The sequence below is a fragment of the Schistocerca piceifrons genome, chromosome X (assembly GCF_021461385.2).
Source record: "Schistocerca piceifrons isolate TAMUIC-IGC-003096 chromosome X, iqSchPice1.1, whole genome shotgun sequence".
Taxonomy (NCBI): Eukaryota; Metazoa; Arthropoda; class Insecta; order Orthoptera; family Acrididae; genus Schistocerca; species Schistocerca piceifrons.
Window position 1 is genome coordinate 538,411,119 of NC_060149.1, and position 27,494 is coordinate 538,438,612.

Genomic DNA, 27,494 nt, shown 5'->3' on the forward strand with positions numbered 1-27,494 from the left:
CCATTTTGATAAATATGTTCTGCTTGCTAATTTCAGGAGTACATCTTCTGTTCTGGCCTGGTCTGGTCTTTCAACAGTTTCCAACTAAACACACACTGCATCTCATCCTCAGAACTGTCAAATTGCTATTCTTTTTCTTTAAGTACCCTTATTATCCACATTACAATTTGCAAACTGCTGATTCTAATGATATATTTAGTTTTATCAGAAATCTTTTGTATTAAGAGAAATCAGTACATGACAGTATCCCCATACCTCTTATTGGAGAAAATATTGTGAGAGCTTATCCACAAAAAGACCTAACTCAGTAGAAAGCCCCAGTTTTGTGCTTTTAAGTAACCAGTTATACTTTTTAGGAAAACTCATTAGCTAAGTAATAATCCACAATTAAATTTTTGTTATACCCAAAAATACTTTCATTGTTTGAACTCTTAAACTTGTTGATTCCCAATGTTTACTTTATATTTTTGGTGCCCTAATTTTTCTAAATCAGAAAGTACCTTTGGTTATCCAAATAAGCCACTAATTAAATATTTGAAAACAAAGATGATGTGACTTACCATACGAAAGCGCTGGCAGGTCGATAGAAACACAAACAGACACATACATACACACAAAATTCAAGCTTTCACAACAAACTGTTGCCTCATCAGGAAAGAGGGAAGGAGAGGGAAAGATGAAAGGAAGTGGGTTTTAAGGGAGAGGGTAAGGAGTCATTCCAATCCCGGGAGCGGAAAGACTTCCCTTAGGGGGAAAAAAGGACGGGTATACCCTCGCACACACACACACATATCCATCCACACATATACAGACACAAGCAGACATGACATTTGATGACTCACTACTGAAGCCAGTAAAGAAATCACAGGTAAGATATATATAATTAAATATTTGATTACATTAGAGTAATTATGACAGTAAGATTTTTACATGAAACCCAGTAGTTCACTGTGTAGTTGTGCACTGCAGCAACCAAGTAGTGCATTGAACTTTAATACCTTTCTAATTATTTAGCATACAGTTAAATAAAATTATTTTTGGACTCAGTAGGTTGGTATCACTCCTACATATGATCCTTGCAGTATTATAAACTAAAATGTAGTTACTGAATCCACAAAATATTCATACACCAGTCTTTATATATTCCCTTCAAATGGTGAATCCTCAGTCTGCAATAAGCTAACAACATGTCAACATCTATATGTCAGTCAGCTACAATGTTGACATCTATTTTTGGTAAAGCACTTTAGGGCCCACAGACAGGATTCAAGCACCTCATGTAATAACGTGCATGAAAGTCTGTGCTTGGAAACCATCATAAAAACAACTATGTGTAAAAAGTTTATGGCTGGAATATACACAATTAACATATATATGTTTTCGTTTCTATATGCGTTCATGCAATCACCAGTGTTGCTACCAGCCATCTGAAATTCTACTGTCCTCAGTACCTATGCTATCAAAACCATCTTTATGATGTTAAACAGTCAGGACTCCCCTGTCTCACGTGAGCATGAGTGACAACAAATGTGAGAAGCAGCCATGTTAACCAAATACTGTGTTGAGTCCATTATTTAGGAACTATTCATAACACCAGATTATAGCAAGAGGACTGACATTTGATGACTCATTACTGAAGGCAGTAAAGAAATCACAGGTAAGATATGTTCCACAAAGGCATTTTTCATTTCAGTGAGATCCTTTCAAAAAATTTTAATCACCAGTTTTCACCTCCAAGTGTGAAAATATTTTACTGATGCCCACTTATGTAGGGACAAATGATCATTGTGATCAAATAAGAGAAATCAGAGTTTGCACAGAAAGATTTAAGTGTTCATTTTTCTTGCACACCATTCAAGAGTGGAATGGTAGAAAAATAGCCTGAAGATGGTCAATGAACCCTCAGCCAAGCAAAAGTGTGAATTACAGAGTAGTGACGTAGATGTTGATGTGGACACTTGATAGTTCTGACATGCGAACTCATATTTGCAGGTTAGATAGTACATTTGCTCATTAATGATTTTGTTTGCTCATGATAAAAACCAGTTTCAGGCAATTTGTGATTTGCACAATCACTGCACATGAAAATAATTTTCATGTAGATTTTGCACCTTCTTGTCTACGGTTCAGAGTGGAGCCATGTACATTGCTACAGAGGTCTTAAACAAGCTATGATCTAACACAAAAAGTTAAATGTGGACTCACTATAAATTTAAAGACATGAACAACTTACTTACAGTTTGTTCACAAAGAGAAAAATGAGGACTCACTAGTTCTGAATCAGCAGAAGTGGGTAGAAGTTGGTCAACTTACAACCACTCGTGTTGCATCCAGCCACTACCAACCACAGTAATCTAATACAGAACTTTGTATATGCAGCCACTGTGCACTGACCGTTGTGCTGTGTTGTGTCACATAGTAAAGTAATACGTCTCTTGATGAGAGACAATGTAGTTCTTGGCTCATCACAGGCAATGCCAGATACTCCTTCCATTCCTCAGAGAAGGACAAGGGGCAGTACATTACAGAGTGGAGCAAGAAAAATAATTAATAATGTTTCTGCATGCTATGAGCAGAGGAGAAAAAATAAAGAGGTGCTCCACCAGTTCTCTCAGCTGACAAGATGAATAGTGATGTGCACTGGGGCAAGCTTCAGGTCTGTGAGAACAATGTGCAGATTTTGTAAAGATAATCCTGGGAAAATTAGCAGAAATTTCTGGCAAAAAATCGTAAATTTTAGTTTAAATTTTTCAGTTCAACAGTGCTTTTAAACTGCCTTCCCCTTTGTCTGCATTACTTTAAAGTGGCAATGTTGTTTGTATGTGTAAAAGAACTTCTTGTCATCAAGTAGGTAGTTAAGGCTGCAATAACAAAGTAGATTTTTTAGAAACTCCCATATTGTGTAGTAGTTAAAATACTTAGATGATATGCTGAAGCTAATAAGCATGTGCCCTGTCACATGTCAGTTTTTTAACATCATAATAGAAATAGCTGTCATCGTTATTTTTATTCAGTTAATTGTGGTTGCATAGTGTGATATCTGGGACCATACACAAAATTACGACACAGGTGGCTTAAAAGGTCGATCCTTCCCCTGGGAACTTCTCCTTGTTACCTGTAACTATACATTCTGCATAGAATGCAGTCCTATTTCCTGACATTTTTTTAAATTCTCTTTTCACTGGTCCCACTCTGCGGTAACTTCGAGCAATGCTCGAGAAAAAGATTGGCTGGACTTGAGGTGTCACATCTCTGTGGAATATTTTGTTGTCCATGGAATTCACATGGACAAAAGTGCAGAATAAGAGATCTTTATGGCTAGAGCATGGAGACATTCTTGATTGGTGGTTGGTTTCATTGTAGAAATGAAATATATTATGGAAGTAGGCACAGAAACATTCTATCTGGATGAAACCTGATTAGACAGTAATATGACGGTTGGTAAATGTTGGCAGAATGGTGACAGTGTCAGTTTTATGGGATGGGGAAGCTCTTCTAAAGAATTTATTACTGGAAGTTTTGGATTGAGAAAGGGATTTGTCAGGAAAGCCCAATTAAAATTCTGGACTAACTCCACAAAAGGTGATGATCAAATCAATTCTGGAAATTTTGAAAGGTAATTTACCAACATGGTTCTCCCAAATCTTCCTCCAAAGTCAGTCACTGTGAAGGCCAATGCTCCATGCTGTAACAAGCAGGAGGATAAAACACCCACACAGTAACACAGCAAAGTGAGGCTATTGGAATGGCATGTTGCATGTAACGAGAACATAAGGAAGCAGACTCTGTTCATTTTAATTCAAGAACAGAGCCCTGCTAAATAAATGTATGTGACTAACTAAATGGAAAAAAGAGAGAGACCACATGGTTGTCTGCTTGTCACCCTATAATTGTGCTTTGAGTGCAGTAGAACAGGTATGGGCAAAAGTAAAATGGTTGTTTAGGGAGGGTAACATTTCAGTGGACATGTCAAAAGACAGTCTGTTTACAAACCATTCTGTCAGTAACTGCTGATGACTGGGAATCAGAAGGCTATAGCAGAAGGGTCCAACAACTGTAAGAAGATTGCTAGAGGTGTGACAGTGTTGTTGAACTCACAACTGATGAAATCATTATTAATACTACTGAATCAGACAATAACAATGATAATGAATCATGCACAGACAAAGAATATAATGAGACTCATTCTGAGTGATTTACTGTACATACAATTCAGCATTAAATAGGTAAGAAATGTTCAAAATTTTACTCTTTCTCTATTTATTGCCACAATATAAGCTTTACTACTGGTTCTTTTTAATTTTGATTTGTCTATGAAAACTGATATGGAATTAGTAGCAACAAGCACCATCATTCAAGATGAAATTGAAATTAACAATTCTGATTTCATGAATCCTGTAAGCTTTTATTATGCCCCTTTCTCAATTTTTACTTTTGTGTAAGCGCAATATGTAGCAGTTCACAGCTGTTATGGTGGCAGCTAACAGATAACACTGTCATCACCACTTGAAGCATAAATTTTATTCGAATGCAAGTGTGTTGCACTGCATGATCTAAGCACAAATTACTGCCCCCACACTACCCATCATGCCTTGGCAGCTAATATGCTGGGAGTTGGTGGGCCAAGCTTGCTTCCTCTGCTTCCCCCCTCCTGGCCCCAAGAAATTAATTTTTCTTCTTGTAAACAGACTGTAACTAACAACTCTCACAAATTATCTGATCATCTAGAGTCAAAGACTGAACATCCCTTAATGTTCTCCACCTTGATGGGATCCACATAATGTGATGGATGAATGGATGGATGGATGGATGGATGGATGGATGGATGGATGGATCGATCGATCGACCGATGGATGGGAATTGGATGTACATCTGTCTCCTTCCCCTTCTCTGTTGATCTCCTCCTCCCCCCTTTCTTTGTCCACCTCCTCCTCCTCCCCCCACTTTCTTTGACCATCAGATCAGCTACTCCTCTCTCTCTTTCTCTGTTCTTCTTCTTCTTCCGTGTCCGGATGCACCAATTATATCTTCCCTTCCCAGTAATTAGCAACGTAGATTGCTTTGTCATTGACTTTCAAAATATCATCTTTAGTGCATGTTATAGACATGTCTGGGCAGATCAGTAGGTGGTCCAAGTCCTGTATTGCTCCGCATTCACACCTATCGCTACCACTGTAACCCCATTTAAATAGGTTTGATTTGCACCCAGTTACTCCAGTGTGCAGCCGGTTTAATAACCTCCAAGTTGTAAAAGGTAGTTGAAATCCTGCAGATCCCTCCTCAAGTAGTTCCATATTGGAGAGTGGCACCATTTCTTTCCAGAGAGATAGTCGCCTTGCGATGGGCTTGGTGGCGAGCTCTTCAGTAGTTTCCATGAAACTCCTGCGGGATTTCAGCCGGACACGTTGTTTTCGGTGCATATACATCGGGTGTCGAGGATCATTCTTTTGTTTTGTTCTTTCGATCTCGGCGGCTACTTGTCTGCGGATAGTGGGTGGTGTTATGCCTGTGATGGGGTAAATGATGCCTGTGGGAGTTGGTTTGAGGCATCCTGTGGCAATACGTATGGTTTCGTTTACGGCGACGTCAACTTGCTTAGCGTGGGCAGAGTTCCTCCAAACTGGCGCCGCATATTCCGCAGCTGAGATACTCAGCACCAGACCTGTGGTGCGCAAAACATGTGGTTGAGCTCCCCACGATGAACCTGTTAGCTTCCGCAGTATGTTGTTCCTGGCACAGACCTTTTTGTTAGTGTTGTGACAGTGCTGCTTAAAAGTAAGTGCTCAGTCCAATGTTACTCCCAGGTATTTTGGGCTGTTTGTATGTTTCAGCTCTTCCCCTTGCCACATGACTCGGAGTTTCCGTTTGGCTTGTTTGCTCCTAAGATGGAAGGCGGATACTTGTGATTTACTGGGGTTTGGTTTGAGATTATTGCTGTCGTAATAGGTAGCAAGTTCTGTTAAGGCTCCTGTCAGATTCTCCTCCACTTGTTTGAAGGTTTTATCCTGAGTGGCCACTGCTGCATCATCAGCATATGTGAACATTCGTGTCTGGTGGCTGATGGGAAGATCATTGGTATAGATGTTAAATAATATTGGAGCCAAGACACTGCCCTGTGCAAGTCCATTTTTCTGTGTCCTCCATCGGCTGTTTTTAGATTGTAAGCTTACATAGTAGCGTCTGTTCTGTAGCATACATTGCACGAACATAGAAAGGGTGTAGTCCTTAGTGACATTATACACTTTCTGGGTAAGCAACTTATGGTTAACTGTGTCATATGCAGCACTGAGATCCAGGAATGCGACCCCAGTTACTTCTCCTCTCTGATAGCCGTCTTCGATGTACTGTGTGAGATTCAGGATTTGGCCACAGCATGATTTTCCTGGTCGGAATCCAGCTTGTTCGTTAATGAGGGCTTTGTCCACATAATCAGCTATGCGTTTGAGGATCATTCGCTCCAACACTTTAAATAAATGACAAAGCAGTGAGACAGGCCGGAAATTTTTAGCTTCAGCTGGGTCTTTCCCTGGTTTTAGTAACGCAATAACCCGGGCTTTCCTCCACGGTTTAGGAATTTGCATTGTTGTAATACAGTTATTCATTAGCTCTAGGATCCATGCTTGTACTCCCGGTCCAAAATGTTTAATTTGCTCAGATCTCAGATCGTCGAGGCCAGTGGCCTTATTGTTTTTCAAATCTTTGATGGCATCTTGTAGCTCCTGAATGGAGAACGGGTGAGCTAGGAAGCTAATCTCCTCGTTCAATTTTCTTTTAATTTTGCCATTCCTGATCTTCCTTTTAGTTTTTCTGTTCATGAGTAGTTGGTGAGCTATCTGATCAGGTGTAACTTCACTGTAATTTGGTTGTGGTTCTGTTGGGTCGTTGTTGAGACTTTTGACCAGTTTCCATGCCTTCCTACTGCTGTGCTTCATGTCCGTCTCTTGTAGAAGGTTGCACCACTTTTCCTTTCTCGCTTCGGAGATACCAGACATCAGTACCTCACCTGCCTGGATCGTTTCCTCTGAGAAGGGGTCCTTATTGTACAGTTCTTCATACTTTTTCAGAGCTTCCTTGCTGCTACCATTGAGTCCAGCGATATACTGGGTGCGGCACATTCTAGGTATGCGCCGACGAGAGATTTTCTTGACAAGGTCTATAAAAGTTTCATATGTTTGTATCTCTGGTTAAATTTCCAGGATCTCCTTATCAAGGTCCTCTGTGAAAAGTTCCCAATGAGCTTTTTTGAAATTGAAGCGTCTCTTGAAGGGCATTACATCTGATTTGATTACTGCAGTAATGCAGCAAGTTATTACTCTGTGTTGCGATCTTGGAATTGGGTCCTCGATTTGCTTTACAGTTTGCAGGGATACCTTTTCGGAGACAAAGATGTTATCTGGATTATATCCTCGTTTCCATCTTCCGCTGTTGAATGATGCAGGCAACTTTGGGTCATGTATCAATTTCAGTTTAGTCTGGTCTGCCCAGGTCTCCAGCATTTCGCCATCGTCATTTGTCTCTTTATAACCCCATGTGAGACCGTGACAGTTAAAACCTCCCAGTACAACTTTCATGTTTTTTGAATGGAAATTTCCAGGCTCCGTAAATTTGAACCTCGCACCGGGTGGTTTGTACACGGATGTTACAGTACATGAATGTAGCTCAATAGTTAAAATTTCTATGTTTTCTTCGCAGGTCATAGCACAGGAGCGTACGTCTAAGTTCGGTTTCACAAATATAGCACTTCCGTACCTTTCGTGTGGTCTCTCAAGAACTAATTTCATGCCCTGTATTTTTGGTCTATGGCTAGTTGGTGCTCTGTGTGTTTCTTGTAACACTAAAACATCACAGTTGTTTCATTTGCACATGTCAGGTAATAAAATTTCTTTGTTTACAGATAAGCCTTCAATATTGCAGGAAGTTGTCATTAGTGATGGTCTTGATAAAGGCCTTTTTTGAGTCTCTTTGGAGAGTTGTTTTGTCATCTTTGGTTTTGGTGCTCCGGTGTTTGCAGGATTGGCCGACTAGGTCGTTTCCAGGGGACGCCCGATTGCTTGTTGTTCGAGTGGTGAACACAATCTTCGTGGAGGCTCCTGCAGTGTCCCTCACGGGAAGTTTCTCTGTCATTCTCCTCTTCCTCCCTCTTTCTGTCATTCTCCTCCTTCCTTCTTTCTATGTTCATTTGCTCTTCCCCCCACCCCCTCTGTCTATCTCCTCTTCCCCTTCTCTCTGAGAGTGAGTATTGTTTATTGGTGTTTTGCAAAGGAAATCTGGAATGGAAAGTGAAGTCACTTAAAATGAATGGGTAAAGCAGTTGGGATCATTGGTATATGGGCCATGAGAGAGACCTTTCTTTCTGCTGAATCTGTGGGGATAGCACCTACAATGACAGTATTTTGCATGGTTTTAATCTGTGAATGGGTAGAATAACAAAGTTTTGAACGATTCAGATCCATATTAGTATTCTAATTATAATCCGATAAGTCATATGTAGAAGTTTCCCATTTTCTGCTAATACCAACTGCAAGGAATAAAATGATGGAGCACATTGTTGTGGATGCAAAATTTGTTTAAAATTATATATAAGGAGAAAGAACACACAGGGTGAGGAATTTAAAACTGTTTGTCAGAATATTTGCCAAAATACATAAGTGTATTAAATTATAATTTTCAATGCAATAGGACCCACAGCTGCGATGAGTTTCTTTAATGCTTTCTTGAAGCCCTCAGCTGCCATTTTCTTTATTTCCTGTATGACTGTACAAAAAAAAAAAAAAAAAAAATAGTGTGAACACCTCAAACTAATTTATGAGCATAACATGATGTCATAGGAGCAAAGATTTATATGACATAATCTGTTACCAAAAAATCATCCATAAAATACTTGAAAATGACCTAAGGCCAAAATTGAACAATTGTACAGGAAGTAAAGAAAATGAAAGTTGAAGGCTTCAAGAAATCATTAAAAAGAAAAAGTGTAGTAAATGTTGCTCACCTTGAAGAGGGACAGCCATTAACATAACACTTGACTGCCCCTGCACCACCCCCGGGAGTGGGAGGCAGGGTTAACTTTGAAATCTTAAATAGGAACCCCTATTTTTTATTACAGATTTGAATTGTCCATGAAAAAATAGACTGTGTGTTCAAAAGTATCTCGACACCCTCAAAAAGAGACATTTTTCACATTAGGTTCATTGTGCTGCCACCTACTGCCAGGTACTCCAAATCAGTGACCTCAGTATTCATTAGACATCATGAAAGAGCAGAATGGGGTGCTCCATGGAACTCATGGACTTCGAACGTGGTCAGGCGATTGGATGTCACTAGTGTTATACGTCTGTATGTGAGTTTTCCACACTCCTAAACATCCCTAGGTCCACTGTTTCCAATGTGATAGTGAAGTGGAAATGTGAAAGGACACGTAAAAGCACAAAAGGGTACAGGCTGACCTCATTTGTTGACTGACAGAGACCGTCAACAGTTTAAGAGGGTCGTAATGCGTAATAGGCAGACATCTATCCAGACCATCACACAGGAATTCCAAACTACATCAGGATACACTGCAAGTGCTATGTCAGATAGGCAGAAGGTGAGAAAACTTGGATTTCATGGTCGAGAGGCTGCTCATAAGCCATGCGTCACACTGGTAAATGCCAAATGACACCTCGCTCGGAGTAAGGAGTGTAAACATTGGAAGAATGAACAGTGGGAAAATGTTGTGTGGACTGACAAATCATGGTACATAATGTGGCGACCCATTGGCAGGGTGTGGGTATGGCGAATGTCCTGTGAATGTCATCTGCCAGCGTGTGTAGTGCCAACAGTAAAATTCGGAGACGGTGATTGTATGGTGTGGTCATGTTTTTCATGGAAGGGGCCTGCACCCCTTGCTGTTTTGAATGGCACTGTCACAGCACAGACCTACATTGATGTTTTAAGTACCTTCTTGCTTCCCGCTGTTGAAGAGCAATTTAGGGATGGCGATTGCATCTTTCAGCAAGATCGAGCACCTGTCCATAATGCACGGCCTGTGGCGGAGTGGTTACACAACAATAACATCCCTGTAATGGACTGGCCTGCACAGTGTCCTGACCTGAATTCTACAGAACACCTTTCGAATGTTTTGGAATGCTGACTTCGTGCCAGGCCTCACTGAGTGACACTGATATATCTCCTCAGTACAGCACCCCATGAAGAATGGGCTGCCATTCCCCCAAGAAACCTTCCAGCACCTGACTGAATGTATGCTTGCGAGAGTGGAAGCTGTCATCAAGGCTAAGGGTGGGCCGACACCATATTGAATTCCAGCATTACTGATGGAGGGTGCCATGAACTTGTAAGTCATTTACAGTCAAGTATCTGGATACTTTTAATCACATTGTGTATATAACTTCTGTATGAAACATTTATTTCATTTCATTATAGATGGTGCCGTAATCGATACACATGAATATGGGGTGACAATTGTTGCAAAATGATAATATTTCACAAAAATACACATCCGATTAAGAAAATCAAAGTACATTATTTGATACTTGGGAAAATGCTATCATGTGACACAATCTACCCTCCTGCAATGTATTCTTAAGTTATATTTAGTGTTACCCAGGAATGACAATGTAGACATAGTTGTAATGTGTTTCCTTTGGGGTGCTTGACTTTGGTGAGTCCCCTTGCCTCTCACTATCTCGGGTGCTTGATTACTGTGAGTCCCCTTGACTCTCACAAGTATTTCAGTGCAGCAAATGTTCAAAATGTTGACAGTTGTTTCCAATGCACATTGCAACTCTGTGCCTGAATGACAATCTGACATGTATCAGTGTGTCTGCACTAATGTTTGCAAATTCATTGCAAATATGCTGCCACATACTTCGGGGGTTGTTGGTACATCCATGTAAACTATCTCTTTTAGCCATCCCTACAGGAAAAAATTGGCAGAAGTTAAATCAGGTGAACGCGTGGGCCATGTCTCAGGACTCCATCGGCATTGATATTCAACTTGCCTTACCCAATGGGAATTCTCCACTGACCAATAATGCATATTATGTTGATTCACCTGACCACAATTCATAAAATTTGATTTATCGCAGAAAAGTATCGGTGAAATGAAATTGTCATTGACTACTGGTTGTTCCTGTATCCAGGGGCAGAAATTCAGGCAATTGTGAAAATCATCACCATGCAGTTATTGATGTAGTGATAAATGAAATGGATGCCATTTGTGTGCATGCCGTAAGCATAGAAAACTTCTTTGCAAAATTCCTGAACCCATGTCATTTGCCATGAAATAATGTGAGGATTTGCAGCAATTACAGCTAAAACATTTAATGCATTATTTTGATTTGTCACGGGCCACTGTTGGACACTTTCTCTCGGTTTAACACTTCCCATTTCAGTAACCGTGTGGACAATACTGCCAAACATCATTGCAGACGGAACATTCCTATCAGGGAACAGAGCTGAATACCTTCGACGAGCTTTGTCAACATTTATTTGAGCCTCAAAGTATGCAGCAATGATATTGACCTTCTCTACAATTTTTAACATTATGGAACAATTGCGACAAGATGTGTCGGTCCGAATCATTGAAGTAACATGCACAGTCTGACCACGGACTCAGGCATGATCATGGTCTGTGCTTCATTCAGTTGTGGGAGGTGTATATGATATCATTATCAAAAATATCAAAAAAGTACTTCAATTGTCTTAATCAGATGTGTATTTGTTTGAGATAGTACCGTTTTGCAACAATTGTCACCTCATTTCCATCACAACGCCATCTGTCATGAAAAGAAAGAAATGTTTCATATAAAATTTACATATTTTTTCATGGAAAATTCAAATCTGCCATAAAAAATAGGGGTTCCTATTTAAGATTTCAAAGTCACTCTCCCTCCAGCGTCCAGGTATGGTGCAGGGTGTCGAGTTTTATGTTAATGGATGTCCCTCTTCAAGGCAAACAACATTTATTACCACTTTTTTTTCACCTAATGTATATTTCACCAAATATTCTGACAAACAGTTCTAAATGCCTCACCCTGTATGTAGGAGAAACAATGTGTCTAATGGTTCGAATGCCTTGATATCATAATAAAAATTGACTGTGAGAACAAAGCTATGACACACATTCTCACAGTGCAGCATTCTTTTTCCTTGCAGTCAGATTTAAGAGAAAACTTGTACAATGTTGTTTAAGAAATATATAACACATGTCCATCCAAATGTTTATTAAAGTATTGTGCAAAAATTTTAAGTAAATCATTCAAGAACTTTTCAAGTTCTTTGCCAACAATGTTTGCCTACTCTATGATAAATATACAGGGTTATTACAAATGATTGAAGCGATTTCACAGCTCTACAATAACTTTATTATTTGAGATATTTTCACAATGCTTTGCACACACATACAAAAACTCAAAAAGTTTTTTTAGGCATTCACAAATGTTCGATATGTGCCCCTTTAGTGATTCGGCAGACATCAAGCCAATAATCAAGTTCCTCTCACACTCGGCGCAGCATGTCCCCATCAATGAGTTCGAAAGCATTGTTGATGCGAGCTCACAGTTCTGGCACGTTTCTTGGTAGAGGAGGTTTAAACACTGAATCTTTCACATCACTATGCGTGAAACTTGCACGCACGCGTTCAACCGTTTCTTCGCTCACTGCAGGCCGACCCATTGATTTCCCCTTACAGAGGCATCCAGAAGCTTTAAACTGCGCATACCATCGCTGAATGGAGTTAGCAGTTGGTGGATCTTTGTTGAACTTCGTCCTGAAGTGTCATTGCACTGTTACGACTGACTGATGTGAGTGCATTTCAAGCACGACATACGCTTTCTCGGCTCCTGTCGCCATTTTGTCTCACTGCGCTCTCGAGCGCTCTGGCGGCAGAAACCTGAAGTGCGGCTTCAGTCGAACAAAACTTTATGAGTTTTTCTACGTATCTGTAGTGTGTCGTGACCATATGTCAATGAATGGAGCTACAGTGAATTTATGAAATCCCTTCAATCATTTGTAATAGGCCTCTATATTTATACACTATATATATTTTTAAAAAATATACAGTCTGTGGCTGCCCATATTTTGTTAGAGTAGCATGTGAAAGTTTGAAGTAAATATGTGAAGAACTTTTGCTAACAATGTTTCCTCCTCAAATACTACATGTATATATTTATATACAATACATATCTAAAAAAGTTCGTCCAAATGTTTAGAAAAATATAGTATAAAAATTGGGAATTGATTGTTTGTCCAAATGTTTATCAGACTACTGTGTAAAAATCTGAAGTAAATTGGTCAAGAATTTTTTGAGATTTTCACTAATGATGTTTCCCCTTTATACAATGTAGAGATATTAATACATTATATGTATAAAAAATTCATCCTATGTCTTTCCAAATCATTATTAGAATATTGTGCAAAAATTTGAATTAAATTGATCCAGAACTTCTTGAGGTTTTTTTTGTTAAAGAGAGAGAGAGAGAGAGAGAGAGAGAGAGAGTGGGGGGGGGGGGGGGGGTACAGGATGTGGAAAAACAATTTGTCCAAAAGTGTAGGACAGAAAGACAGCATCATACAAAGTAATCTGAGTATAGGAACTGGGGGTGACAGCTGCATATTTTCAATACTACAGGAACATAACTGAAATCTGACACATGGTCATCTATACTCGAAATGAAATGTTTCTCATGAAATGTATATTTAAACAAAATGTTTGGATCAACCAACACTATTGCTATGAGAACAAGAAAAAATTAAAGCATCACATATACATATATTGCACTTAACTGATGTACCATACAGAACTTCTTTAGTAATGTAAACAATATGTCCACATTTCATCATTCAGTATGTCTTGAAAATGTCAAAGTAAATGAAAAATGAGTAGGCTCTTGAACACAGACATACCACTACTTAATTAACACAAGTATATTGTAGTAAATGCTAAAACTAACCACCAATTTCATGCAGCCATAGTGATGTAAATATTCACCTGCAACACCTAGCTCCTATACTCTAATTCCTTCATTTGATGCTACCTTTCTGTCCTATACTTTTCGTCAAATTGTTTTTCTACACACTGTATTTAAAAAATGCATAATCCCCACATTTATCAGAGTAACAAGTAAATATAAGAAGTAAATTTGTCAAGAACTTCCCAAGATTTTTGGTAATTACACTAAACTGTGACTTGTCTTATAAAGTAGTATAGACATACTGTGAGACATGGGCAAACAGTAAGAAGATGGAAAGATAGTACACATTCCTTCTGAAGCATCGCAGGCTCACTGTAAATTGATGCAATTAAAAACTTGAGAAGATTTTACAGTAGGACAAGTAAGATGTTACATAAGGTAAATCCAAAGATTATTGGGTTTTGGGAGTTAAAGGAAGTGAACAAGAGAGTTCTGCAGAATAGTAGCTAAGAATGAAGGATGAAGACCAGGCCATTTAAGTGGATAAACTAGAGAAAGAAACAAAAATCTGTTCCTCTCTTCAGTAATAACTAAAACAACTGATTGTAAGTTGCCAAGTCAATGTCAACTTCATCACAACAAGAAGTTACAGGAAATTTCAGGTATTTAATGTGGAAGATTCCACTTCTTATTAATCAAAGCAAGTTATTATTAATGAAGGTAATATGCAGTACAACAAAATTTATAGTAATCTAATATACAAGATGTTCTTGTTCCCAAAGATTTCTAAAATTATTACCTTACCTTAGGTTGCAGTACATTCTGGAATGTGGATCCACAGTTGGGTTGTCATTGTAGTGCCAAGTGCCACTAAGTGTTGCAGACTGCTCAAAAACCACTACCTTGAAGTGAGGAGTTGGACTCAGAAGTCTTGCTGCACACAAACCAGCAGCCCCAGCCCCCACGATGCACACAGACTGCATCTGAATAATAAAACTAATAATCAGCTTTGTACACAACAGTTTAACAAAATGTATTGCCTCTTAAAGATTCTCAACACTTGAACAATATGCTATGAATTATTTATACAATATCATAAATATTTATGAACAGAGTATATGTGAAACATTTACTTACTGTTATGAAAACAATCACACACCAAAAAGCACCATTAAGTCACTGAAAAGAATATATGTAAATCTAAGATGAAATAATTACATTATGAAATCTGCAGTCAGCAGAGCACATGGAAAAGATGCGAGAGACATGTTGCACTCCATTACACAAGTGGCCATCAACAAGACACTAAATTCTAAATCATTCTTTTCAATCACACATAACATAATTGCATCAGATGCATATTAATTAAGTTTGATGTTGAAGTTTCAGGTTGAAATTATGTTTATGCTAGGGAGGTACAAAGATTAACTTGTATCTGAGAAACTATAACATCAATCCCATGTTCTGTGACAATACACAAAAGTACAGTGAAAAATTGAAAAATTAGCAACATCCAAAAATGCGGATTGAGAAGGATATTGCATTGTTTAGGCAGCAATAGAACAGGAATAGCCAGATCTGTGTCCAACACAATTAAGAAAACAAAAAATTGAGAAAAAAAGCCACTGGAACAAATAAAATGGGAACTGTTTATAGAACACTAAGTAAAGACCATAATTAGTTGCACAACAGTTAACAGAACATCTTGACAGGTTGCAATTTCTGCTGGACCAGGACTTGAATCAGAACCTTTGCCTTTTGCAGACAATGTTCTTGGCAGCTGAACCATTCTAATATGCCTTAAAGTCCACTTCAGTTGCTCAGTGTTGGTCCAGCAAGCAACTCAAGGAAGACTCTGTGATATTTGGAAGAGAAAGTGACAAGAATCAACCCAGAATACAGAAACTTTCAGTTAGGTCATATAGCAAACTCTAATTACTTAATCAACAATAACAATCTGTGAAAGATGCAGGACAAAATTGGAATCCTGGTCCAGTACACACTAGCAATCTGCAAGGAAGTGCCACCCAACTAAATCAGATGGAAAAAATGTAGTTTACCAACCTTAGTGCAGAGGCTATGAATGGGATGAGTTCAGTACATAGAAGTAAGAGTACCAATCTAATGCTCTCAGGGTAAATGGTATCCAAGACCCTGTTAAGCTTGTGGCGCTGATGAAGTCGACACCAACATCGATGCATCCATCTTTGAACCAAGCTAAGACTGTCTTTGGACTCTGAGCATTGTCTTTGGGCTGTTCGGCCATGTTCAGTTCTTTGTGAGCATTGCTTGTGTTTATATGAATAAATGAACTACTGCAAAATGGAAGTGTTGTTTGGTGTAACTGGCCCGAACTTCCCCCTCACTGGTGACCCTGAGTTGTAACGTCTTCCGTTTTCGCCATTTTACTGTGTCCATGACCTCTGCATCAGCTATTTTCGCTTGTATTACATCAACACAGCATTCAAACAATGACTTCGGCCCAGCGCCTAATGGCGGATTTCGTGATCGACATGCATCGTATTGCAGGTGATGTACACCCACCAGGACTGCAACACGATGCCTCTCAATCAACGAGTACGCCGATTTCGTCGGACGTTTTCGAACCTGCAACAATAAGTGAGGTTAGGAGTGTGCACGACTCCGGCTATCAAACGCCTTTGTTCCCGCCACATGTGCCCTCCCTCATCAACGGTGCAGTTACCTCTTACAGATCTCCTTGCAGTGTGGGATCAATGCCAATTTCTGCAAATGCTCCATTGGATAACCTACCACCGCCAGGACAATGGTTTGCCATGCCGCAATCCATGCAGTAGCACACGGATACCTGCCACATGGCTGGAATTGCTTCGTTCACAGGCCTATCTCCTCAGTATCTGACCACGCCCGTGCCTGCCTCAGTTCAGCATCAGCACATGCCTTCCTACTTTGATACCTCGGCCTGCAACAGGAACAATAACTTGTTATCTGTGCCTGACCTCCACCTCTGTCCCACTGCTACGCCTCAGTGTTTTGTGCCACGACATTCTCCTTATCCGCACACCGTTTTGAGTGGAGTAACTATGAACAGTGAATATTCACACATTCTGTCCCACATTCGACATCATTTCCCACACTGTGCTTCTGGACAGCCCGCATATCCGCAGCCTCCCTGCAACACAGGTGGCCCCGGCTCTGATCATACATCAAGCTTTCTGCAGACTAACACACATTCTCAAACTTTGAACATTTTCTCACCTGTCGCCCCTGCGCTGGCTCCAGTTGAGCTTCCGCTACCGTTCTCGACACATATTGGTGCCTCATCCACGTCGGTCTTCCATGACACGTCAGTTTGAACACACCCACAATGTGTTGAGCTTCCGCAACCGCAATCTACACATTACGGTGTCTCACCCGCGTTGGCCTTCTGCGTCGCGATGGATCGCGCTCAACCACAACATGTCATATTCACGCTGCCACCCGAACAGCTGTCATTGCCACATCCCCTGGAGGCACACTCTCCTGGAATATTACAGCAACAGCTCGATGCAGGCAGTGCCCCGACGAACTCAACTCAACCTGTTCTTCCGAACATTCTACAATGCTTACCAATGCTGCCACTGTTTAATCCCGACAGAGCAACAACCTGGTTTAAAATTATGGACGAAGTGTTCAACCATTACAATCTTGACGAGTCAACCTGGTTTCTGTGCCTCATCACCCACCTGCACGACCAGGAGGACTTGATTGCTGACCTGGTCGACGCCCCAGACTCATCTACCCGGTACACTCTAGCCAAAAAGACAGTTCTACATCGGCTTGCACGCTCAACTGAGGCAGCAATACAGCAAGTGCTCCACATCAAGCAACTAGGCAACAACAAACCTTCCCAGCTCTGGAGACGGCTTCGTGCCCTGTTCAGCGCCAATCTATTCTCTGACACAGGTCTCCTCGCCATCTGGTCAGATAAACTATCTCCTCACATCCGCTATGTTCTGGCTCAAAGGTCTCCTGAACCTGTCAAGCAAAGAATGACAATTGCTGACAAGCTACACGATGCATAACTGCTCTATTTCGCCAGCCACTGCCTACCTGACATGTCCCAGGTTCAGGCTCATCATCCTGCCGCTGGATGCGGCCGGGGCCGTACTGTGCCGTCCGTTCTGCTTGCTCCATGAAGCAGTAAACAAGCAACTGGGACATCACCGGCTCTGCCCACGGTCATGCCCCCTCCTGCAACCGAACCTGCTGCGGCCACCGAACCTCGGCCACCACCACTGAAAACGAACTTTCCGCAGGAAATGCAACTGCACTACCCGTACAGTGGCACAGAACTGCAGACCACCCTGCTACTTCCCAAACGCCAATCGCAGGTAGGTCCGGGTGCCACCTCCTGCGCACAACATGACAGGCACCCCCCAGTGCTACGTTCTGTCCCGGAACAACCGGATAATTGCGGACGACTTTACATTAAAGACATTTTGTCGGGATACATTTTCCTAGTGGAAACAGGTGCTGATATTTCGCTGCTGCCGACGTCCTTAGCATCATCGAACATTCGCCCTCATCATACTTCACTGCAAGCCGTGAATTCAACTAAACTACAATGCTCAGGTTCGACCGCACACGTCGCCTCACTCTCCACAAACTGCAGACTCGAGTGGACTTTCTTAGTGTGTGAAATTGACGAACCTATACTAGGCATTGACTTCTCGCGACACCACAAACTTTCACCGGACCTAGTGTGAAACACCATGTTTCATCATCCATCCAAGACTCACTTCCCCTGTACTCCGTCGAGCAAACCCCCCTGTGACACATCGGTCCGGGATAATCTCATCCGTACATGCTCACCTCTATCGATGACATTACGAGAAACCATGCACAAGTGCCTTGTCGAACTTGAACACGTCATTCGCCTACACAAGGAAAACTTCGACCTCTCCCTCCAACTCCACGAAACACAGCTCAATCTCTCCGATGCAGCAAAGGAATTACAGACACTACAGCAAGGACAAAGCAAGGTCAGTAAGTGCGCTGAATCTGCTTGCAATCCCAGCAATCGAGCCTCCATGTGTTTACCTCCTGCTACCCCTCGCAACTGTGCTATCAAGACTGCCATAACGTGTACTGACAGTTCCGCAGGACCACACCCTCCTAACATGGCAGCATTTGACACTCGGCCGGACACAAGTGCGCATGCGCGATGTGTGTCACGTGTTCCCGAACTGACAGCTCCTACCCTGCCCCTTGTGGACAGCACCTCAAACTATGCAACTTCAGCTCCTGCGTGCCACCATGTGACCACCGCTGACAACACAAACAGTGCACTCGCACCAAGCGTTTCGCACGCGACCGTGCTGCCACAGGCCGCGCCCTCGGACAATGGACTCACTAACAGCTCACGAGCTCTACCGAGCTCACCTGACATGGTGCCACTGCTTCGGGCCGGCGGCCATCTTGTCACGTTGACTCATGGGACACTTCGCGGCCTCAGCTCCCGTCGTATCCACCGAGTGGTTCCAAACACCAGAACCACGCCTTGCCTACCCTGCCCGCCACACATTGTAAACAAACCGCCTCCCGTGCCGCCGGCAACATTTCTGTCGTCACCAACGGCACGGTTCACAAGCTTCGCCTCACGCCAGGTCTCACGATCTCCAGTAAACCACGTCGACTTTGTCCGAGCGTCTCTCCGACCTTAAAAATCAGATTTCTGATCTACTAAGCTCCGGCGTCATTGAACCCTCTGCCAGTAGTTGGTCTATGCCCATACACATGACACCCAAGAAAGACGGGTCCTGGCGCATGTGCAGAGACTACCATCGACTAAACGCACAAACAATTATGGACATCTACCCCATACCCAACATTACCGACTTTACCACTTCCCTCGCAGGTGCAACCACGTTCTCTGTTATTGATTGCAAACGGGCCTACCACCAGATCCCCATGGCACCTGAAGACATCGAGAAGACAGCAATCACCACCCTGATCAGGTTATTTCAGTTTTGATTCATGCCCTTCAGTCTGAAAAACGCAACCCAGACCTGGCAACGCTTCATCAACGAAGTGCTATTCGACCCAAAATTCTGCTTTGCATATCTTGATGACATTCTTGTGTTCAGCTCCTCCGTCGAGGACAACATTCGACATGTGCAAACTGTTATGAACACTCTCGCGGCAGCAGGCATCGAAACCAACCAGGACAAATTGCAGCTACATCAACCTGCTGTCCCTTTTCTTGGTTTTCGGGTCTCTGCCGACGGCATTTCACCGCCCCCTGAGAAAGTACAAACAATACTAAACCTACCCAGACCTTCGTCATTCAAAGAGCTCTGGCTCTTTCTGGGGATGGTTAATTATTATCGTTGACATCTCCCTCGGGCTGCGGAGATTCAGGCTCCACTGACAGACGCCTTGGCAGGCGCCAACACTTCTGGATCTCGGCCCGTTCCATGGACCCCTGCCATGACTGACTCTTTCACTACCCTCAAAAAAATCTTCTTGCCGAAGCCTGCACCATCGCGCATCCTCATCCCAATGCACAACTTTTCATCACCACAGACGCGAGCGAAACCGCCATCGGCGCTGTCCTTAGCCAGACAATCGACAGCCAAACTTCGCCTCTGCAGTTCTTCTCACGCAAGCTCACCAATGCACAACGGAAATATTCTGCGTTTGACAGGGAGTTGCTCGTGGTCTACAAAGCAATCAAGCATTTTAAGACTGATGTTGAGGGACACCTTTTCTATGTTTTAACAGACCACAAACCCCTGGCTACAGCCATTACAAACCCGCCAGCTGACCCGCCTCCTCACCGCTTCAGATACGTGGACTTCATATATCAGTTCACCACCGATGTCAGATACATAAAAGGTGCTGACAATATAGTTGCTGATTTCCTTTCATAAGTCGACACCGTCTGTTCACTGTTAGACCTCTCAGAACTGCCTAACCTCCAACCTGCCGATGAGGAAACACAAAACCTGATTTCAGACTCTACTTCTTCACTACACTTCGTCTGCACCACCTTCCCTGGCATTTCTGGTGAGATCTGGTGCGACAACAGTACAGGCACGTTACGCCCCCTCATCCCAACCACGCTCCGTCGAGCTTTCTTCAACACATTGCATAATTTAGCCCACCCCCGGTGTTCGTGAGTCCGCCCGCCTCGTAGCGGAGCGCTTTGTGTGGAGAAATGTCAACAAGGACTGCCAGCAATGGGCACGCTCCTGTGTTGCGTGCCAACGCTGCAAAGTACACAAGCACACTCCACACCCCCCCCCCCCCCCCTTGGCGCCTTTTCCATCCCTCCTGGGCGTTTCCAGCATATTCATATTGACATTGTCGGCCCTCTCTCCCCCTCTAACGGCTTTCGATATGTTCTCTCGTTTATCGACTGAACAACTCGCTGGGTTGAGGCTGTCCCCCTCCCCAATATTACAGCAGAAACTGTTGCTCAAGCTTTCGTCAAGTCATGGGTATCGCGTTTCGGATGTACAGCTATCATCATGACTGACCAGGGCAGGCAGTTTGAGTCGGTCCTGTTCAACAAGATTTGTAACATTTGCGGCATCCAGTGCATCCATACCACAGCATATCACCCGCAAAGTAACAGGCTAGTCGATTGCTGGCACCGCACTTTCAAGGCGGCTCTTTGATGCCACGACTCTCTATGGATGGAGGCCCTTCCCTTTGTGCTACTCGGCATTCATGCAGTCTATAAGGAAGGCCTCAAAGGCACAATAGCCAAGTTTGTATACGGTCAGAACAATGTTCTCCCTGGCGAACTTGTGAGCCCTTCCGCTTCTCTCCCTCAGCCTGACTTACCTTCCCTCATGGACCGCGTCAGACGCCACTTCATCAACCTCCATATCCCTCCGCCATCCAGCCATTCCCGCCATAAGGTTCATGTCCCGAAATCTCTGGACAATTGCAAGTACGTCATGCTCCGAGATGACACTGTCTGTGCTCCCATTCAACCTCCATATACTGTCCCGTACAGAGTTCTCCGGCGCTCAGCCAACACATATGACATCCAGATGAAAGATTCAGCTGTTACAGTCTCTCTCAACAGACTTAAGCCTGCTCATGTCGAGCCTTCTTCTACCCCCCTTCAGGCCACGACCACGCCACTCACTGTCATGGCTCATGACACTCCGACCACTCCCTCCACGTTGGACTTACACACTCTGTCGAGTGACTTTGAGTTCCAATCGTCGAGCTCTCCTCTGACCTCGCCCTCTACTCCGGTTTCATGCACTCCATCAAGTGACCACATGTTCCCCACATCTAGCTTACCCACGATCATGCCCTCGCCACCGGCCCCTTCGCCAGTCCCTTCGACCTCTCCACCATCGCCTGCCACGCCCTGTTGAGGTTTCTCACTCCCCCCATCTCGAACGTGCCCTCACTCGAGGTATTTGTACCTGTCCCCCCCAGACATAATCCACAACATCTCAATAATACTGCACGATGATACACTGTTCGTCATGTATGTCCCTTCATTCAGTGCTCATGATACAACCTCTGCCATTCCCTGCCGCCTGGTGAAATGTGTTCCCCTCCCGCCCGACATCGACCTGGACATGCTTTGAGTGTTCACCACGCCCTCCGGAAACATCGTCGTCATCGCTCCATTCCACCCACGAACCGCAGGCCTACCTGTGGCCACACGACCAGCATGCCCAGTATGGCGTCCGGTTCGCTTCAACGACTTCCAGGTTCGGTGGCCAAACCTTCCTTCATGACATCTATCCACACAGCTCCCCAATTATGCTGTCGAGCTGACTGTGGTCCGGCTCCCATGGACCACTCCTGCCAACGCTATAGGCACCCCCCCCCCCCCCAGCCTCTCAAGATTACGCCATACTGTGTGTGTGTGTGGGGGGGGGGGGGGGGGCTATGTGGTGCCGATGAAGTCGACACCAACATCAATGCATCCATCTTTGAACTAAGCTAAGATTGTCCTTGGACTCTGAGAATTGTCTTTGGGCTGTTCTGCCATGTTCAGTTCTTTGTGTGCCTTGCTTGTGTTTAGGTGAATAAATGAACTACTTCAAAATGGGAGTGTTTTTTGGTGTAACCAACCCAAACTTCTCCCTCAAGCTATATGCATTACACAATTATACTCAAAATGGATACAGATAAATCAACATAGGCATATAGTTCAATTTGTATTACAGTTATTGCCACCAAGAGTGTTTAAAGATCTTGGGTGCTTACATAAATCCACATTTCAGGTTAGGTAGATGTTGTCACATGGAAACCTTAAATCAAAGATGAGGCTCAGGCACATGACTGAAGTTCTGAAGTTCATAATGCTAATAAAATTCTAGTAAAGTAAAGGCTCAATATGATCAATTGGAATACACACAAAGAAATTTTTCTACAGAAAAATTTGAAACTAGCCATATCAGTCTAGTCCTAAGGCCTTCACAATGTCAGTTGTTGCATACAAACAGTGATTGTGGGACTGGTGGAAGATCAGAACACAGAAAAGACATTGACAAATAATGAACACTGAATACTGTAACATTTTATTTATAACTATAATAAACAGAGTAACACTTAGACAAGTACTTTGGGGATCACCATTTTGTTGACATGATTGGTCTCAGTATGTCTTACCAACTCAATACCAGAGGTACAATTCTGCAAGCAAAAGAAGGAAGGAAGGAAGATTAGAATTTAACAGCTTGTCAGCATTGAGGTCATTGGAGATATACCACAAGCTCACACTGATTCAAGTATGGGGAAGGAAATTGCCCATGCCCTTCCAAAGGAATCATCCCAGCATTTTCATGGAGTGATTTAGGAAAATCACAGAAAACCTAAATCAAGATAGTCAGATGTGTATTTGAACTGGCACCCTCCCAAATGTGAGTCCAGTGTGCTAACCACAGTGCCACTTCACTTAGTAATTCTACAAGGAAGAATTGTATCACCATCTGTAGATGACCATGGAACTACCTTTCACAGAATTGATGGATGACATTAACATCTCTAGGAGGCATCATGGATGTTTTTCTGTGTCCTCACCCCTACTCCAACTCCTCCTCCTCCTCCTGTGTTACTATTACTACTACTATTACTAATTTTGTTTTTAATTAGGTAGAAATTTGTGTTCACAAAGCAATCATTTACATGCTTCTGTTGGTATACCCATATTTTGTGTGATATGTAAGGATACCCACATTAACATTCATTTCCCAGCACCAGAAATATCACCAAATCAGTTTCAAGAAAAAAGGATATGAGGATATAAAAGCTTGGCCAGAGTTCATTTCCATAAGATTATTCTAGGTGTGTGGCACAGTTATGATATGAAAAACTACCAACGTTCCATCTATTACTGCAGGCAGGCCTCAACAGGATAACCTTGAAGAAGACTACATGCAATAATCAATAACCTAATGACCACAAGCAGTTTTCACTGTCACAGAAAATATACCTTAGTGATCTTACTACTAATACACTCTGAGGTAACTGTTCTGTAGGTAGTTAGGTCACATGCTTAAGACAGAGTTTCAAAGAGATCTAAATATGCAACAGTTTATAATACTGAGATAATGGTTGTAGGATTAAAATAATTCAGCAATTTTGAACACATTGCTCATCACACATGAAACTTCACAGGGTGCATGTTTTGAAAAGCTGAGAACAGAATACAAATCCCTCTGAACTGAGTCATTATATTCATTGTTACATTTTTGAAAATGCACAGAAAAATTAACAGGTGGTGCAATTAAGGAACTTATCACAGTGTAAATGCTGAAGATAAAAGCACAACAGAAAGTAGGGTGATCATTTAGAAGTTTAAGGGCCATATTACCTAAATAAATAAGAGTGTGCTCTTTTTTAACATGGTTAGATACAATAAAGTTTGACCACATGTGAAATTATGTCATGAATTACATTGAAAACTGTTGATGTTCCAGCAATTGCTACGTGATGCTTCCATAAGAATTACCCTCATGTTGTACAGTAAAATACAATACTTTGACTATTGTTGCTGATGGTCTTCACTAGAGCACTTTCACTATAGCAAAACCAATCATGTATTGAGGCCTCTTGGATTTGTTGTGAAGACTGCTAATGAGACTGCCACTGACAAAATGTGTCTAGAATCTACATGTTAATAGTTACTGCTATCCAATGATTTGAAGCTGTTACAAATGAGTGTGTTGGAAGGCTACCAACAGATATATACCCAAGGTATCAAGGTACCTCAAGTACTGTCCTCTCCTGGGAATACCGTTTCCCCTGTAAGACGTACAGGACCTAACACCACTCGTCCACTAGATTGTGAATGGCATGTCAGTGGTCCTGTACAGGGGAGATAGTGACATGCGAGAACTCATGGTATTACAGGCATCCCCTTAACCAATAAGTCTGAAATGTTGTCTTTCACTGAAAATGAAACAGAGCCAGAGAGACTCATTTGACCTGTTGGGAATCTGCTGTGCCCCCATCAAGGGGAGACAAATGTAAATGAGTAGGAATCTTGACATCACCAGCGGTTCACACACTAAAGAGGCTATTCCAGCAGCCACTGGGAGAACAGGGTGCAATCAGCTGCAAATTGTGGTGCACAATGGAATAAATTAGGCCTGTCATCTTGCTCTGAGATCACACATGGATCATTCTAGTGACAGCCGAGAAGGTTGAGAAGATCAGCCTTGCTTAAGGAATTTTAACAAAGCTCAAATCTAAAGAACTGACCCAGAAATATTCATGGCCACCTTGCTCTAAGTCAAGAAGAAGGTTTCAACCACAATTTCATAGGTTCTGTGACTATCTAGGCAGCAACTTCCTAAAACTGCACCACAGAGCTGAGAACTGTGGTCTACATCTACATCTACATCTACGTCTACACGGTTACTCTGCAATTCACACTTAAGTGCCTGGCAGAGGGTTCATCGAACCATTTTCATACTGCTTCTTTGTCGACGGGACGTTAAACACTAACCACCACCACCACCACCACCATACTACTTCTCTACCATTCCACTCTCAAATGGTGCACGGAAAAAAGGAATACCTAAATCTTTCTGTTCGAGCTCTGATTTCTCTTATTTTATTATTATGATCATTTCTCCCTACGTAGGTGGGTGTCAACAAAATATTTTCGCATTCGGAAGAGAAAGTCAGTGATTGAAATTTTGTAAATAGATTTCGCTGCAAAAGAAAATCACCTTTGTTTCAGTGACTGCCACCTCAACCTGCATATCATATCAGTGACACTTCACCCCTATTGTGCGATAACACGAAACGAGCTGCCTTTCTTTGCACTTTTTCGATGTCCTCCGTCAATCCTACCTGGTAAGGATCCCATTACGTGCAGCAATATTCCAGCAGAGGACAGACAAGTGTAATGTAGGCCATCTCTTTAGTGAGTTTGTCGCATCTTCTAAGTGTTCTGCCAACAAAACGTGGTCTTTGTTTTGCCTTCCCCACAATATTATCTATGTGGTCTTTCCAATTTAAGTTGCTTGTAATTGTAATTCCTAGGTACTTAGTTGAATTGACAGCCCTTAGATTTGTGCGATTTATCATATACCCAAAATATATTGGATTTCTTTTAGTACCCATGTGGATGACCTTGCACTTTTCTTTGTTTAGTGCCAATAGCCACTTTTTGCACCATACAGAAAGTCTCTCTAGATCATTTTGTAAGTGGAATTGATCGTCTGATGATTTTACTACACGGTAAATTACAGCATCATCTGCAAACGACCTAAGGGGGCTGCTCAGATTATCACCTAGATCATTTATCTAAATCAGGAGCAGCAGAGGGCCGATAACACTACCTTGTGGAATGCCAGATATCACTTCTGTTCTACTCACTGATTTACCATCTATCACCACAAACTGTGGCCTCTCTGAGAGGAAATCATGAATCCAGCCACACAACTGAGATGATGCTCCATATGCACGCAATCTGATTAATAGTGGCTTGTGAGGAGCAGTATCAAAAGCTTTCTGGAAATCTAGGAATATGGAATTGATCTGAGATCCCTTGTCAACAGCACTCATTACTTCATGGGAATAAAGAGCTAGCTGTGTTGCACAAGAATGATATTTTCTGAATCTGTGTTGGTTATGTATCAATAAGTCGTTTTCTTCAAGGTGATTCATAATGTTTGAGTACAGTATATGCTCCAAAATCTTCTGGAAATCTAGGAACATGGAATTGATATGAGATCCCTTGTTGACAGCACTCATTACTTCATGGGAATAAAGAGCTAGCTGTGTTGCACAAGAATGATATTTTCTGAATCTGTGTTGTTTATGTATCACTAAGTCACTTTCTTCAAGGTAATTCATAATGTTCAAGTACAGTATATGCTCCAAAATCCTACTGCAAATTGAGGCCAGTGATATGGGTCTGTAATTCAATGTGTTACTCCCATTTTCCTTTCTTGAATACTGGTGTGACCTGTGCTACTTCCCAGTCTTTCGGAACAGACCTTTCGTCAAGTGAGTGGTTGTATATGATTGCTAAGAAAGGTGCAGTTTTGTCCCTGTAAGTGCATCATGGTTGTGATAAACATCAACAGACCTTTAGATTACATGAACCTCAATTTAGTCCACATA

The 27,494-nt window shown here is 42.2% G+C and overlaps 1 long non-coding RNA gene across 3 annotated transcripts in view; it reads right to left on the bottom strand.

Moving 5' to 3' along the window:
* LOC124722983 overlaps positions 1 to 27,494 on the bottom strand; it is a 145,141-nt gene that overhangs the window by 12,296 nt on the left and 105,351 nt on the right. For all 3 annotated transcript variants that reach the window (XR_007006472.1, XR_007006474.1, XR_007006473.1), the window contains exon 2: positions 14,718 to 14,896. This is a non-coding gene — a long non-coding RNA (uncharacterized LOC124722983). The remainder of the gene's footprint in view (positions 1 to 14,717; positions 14,897 to 27,494) is intronic.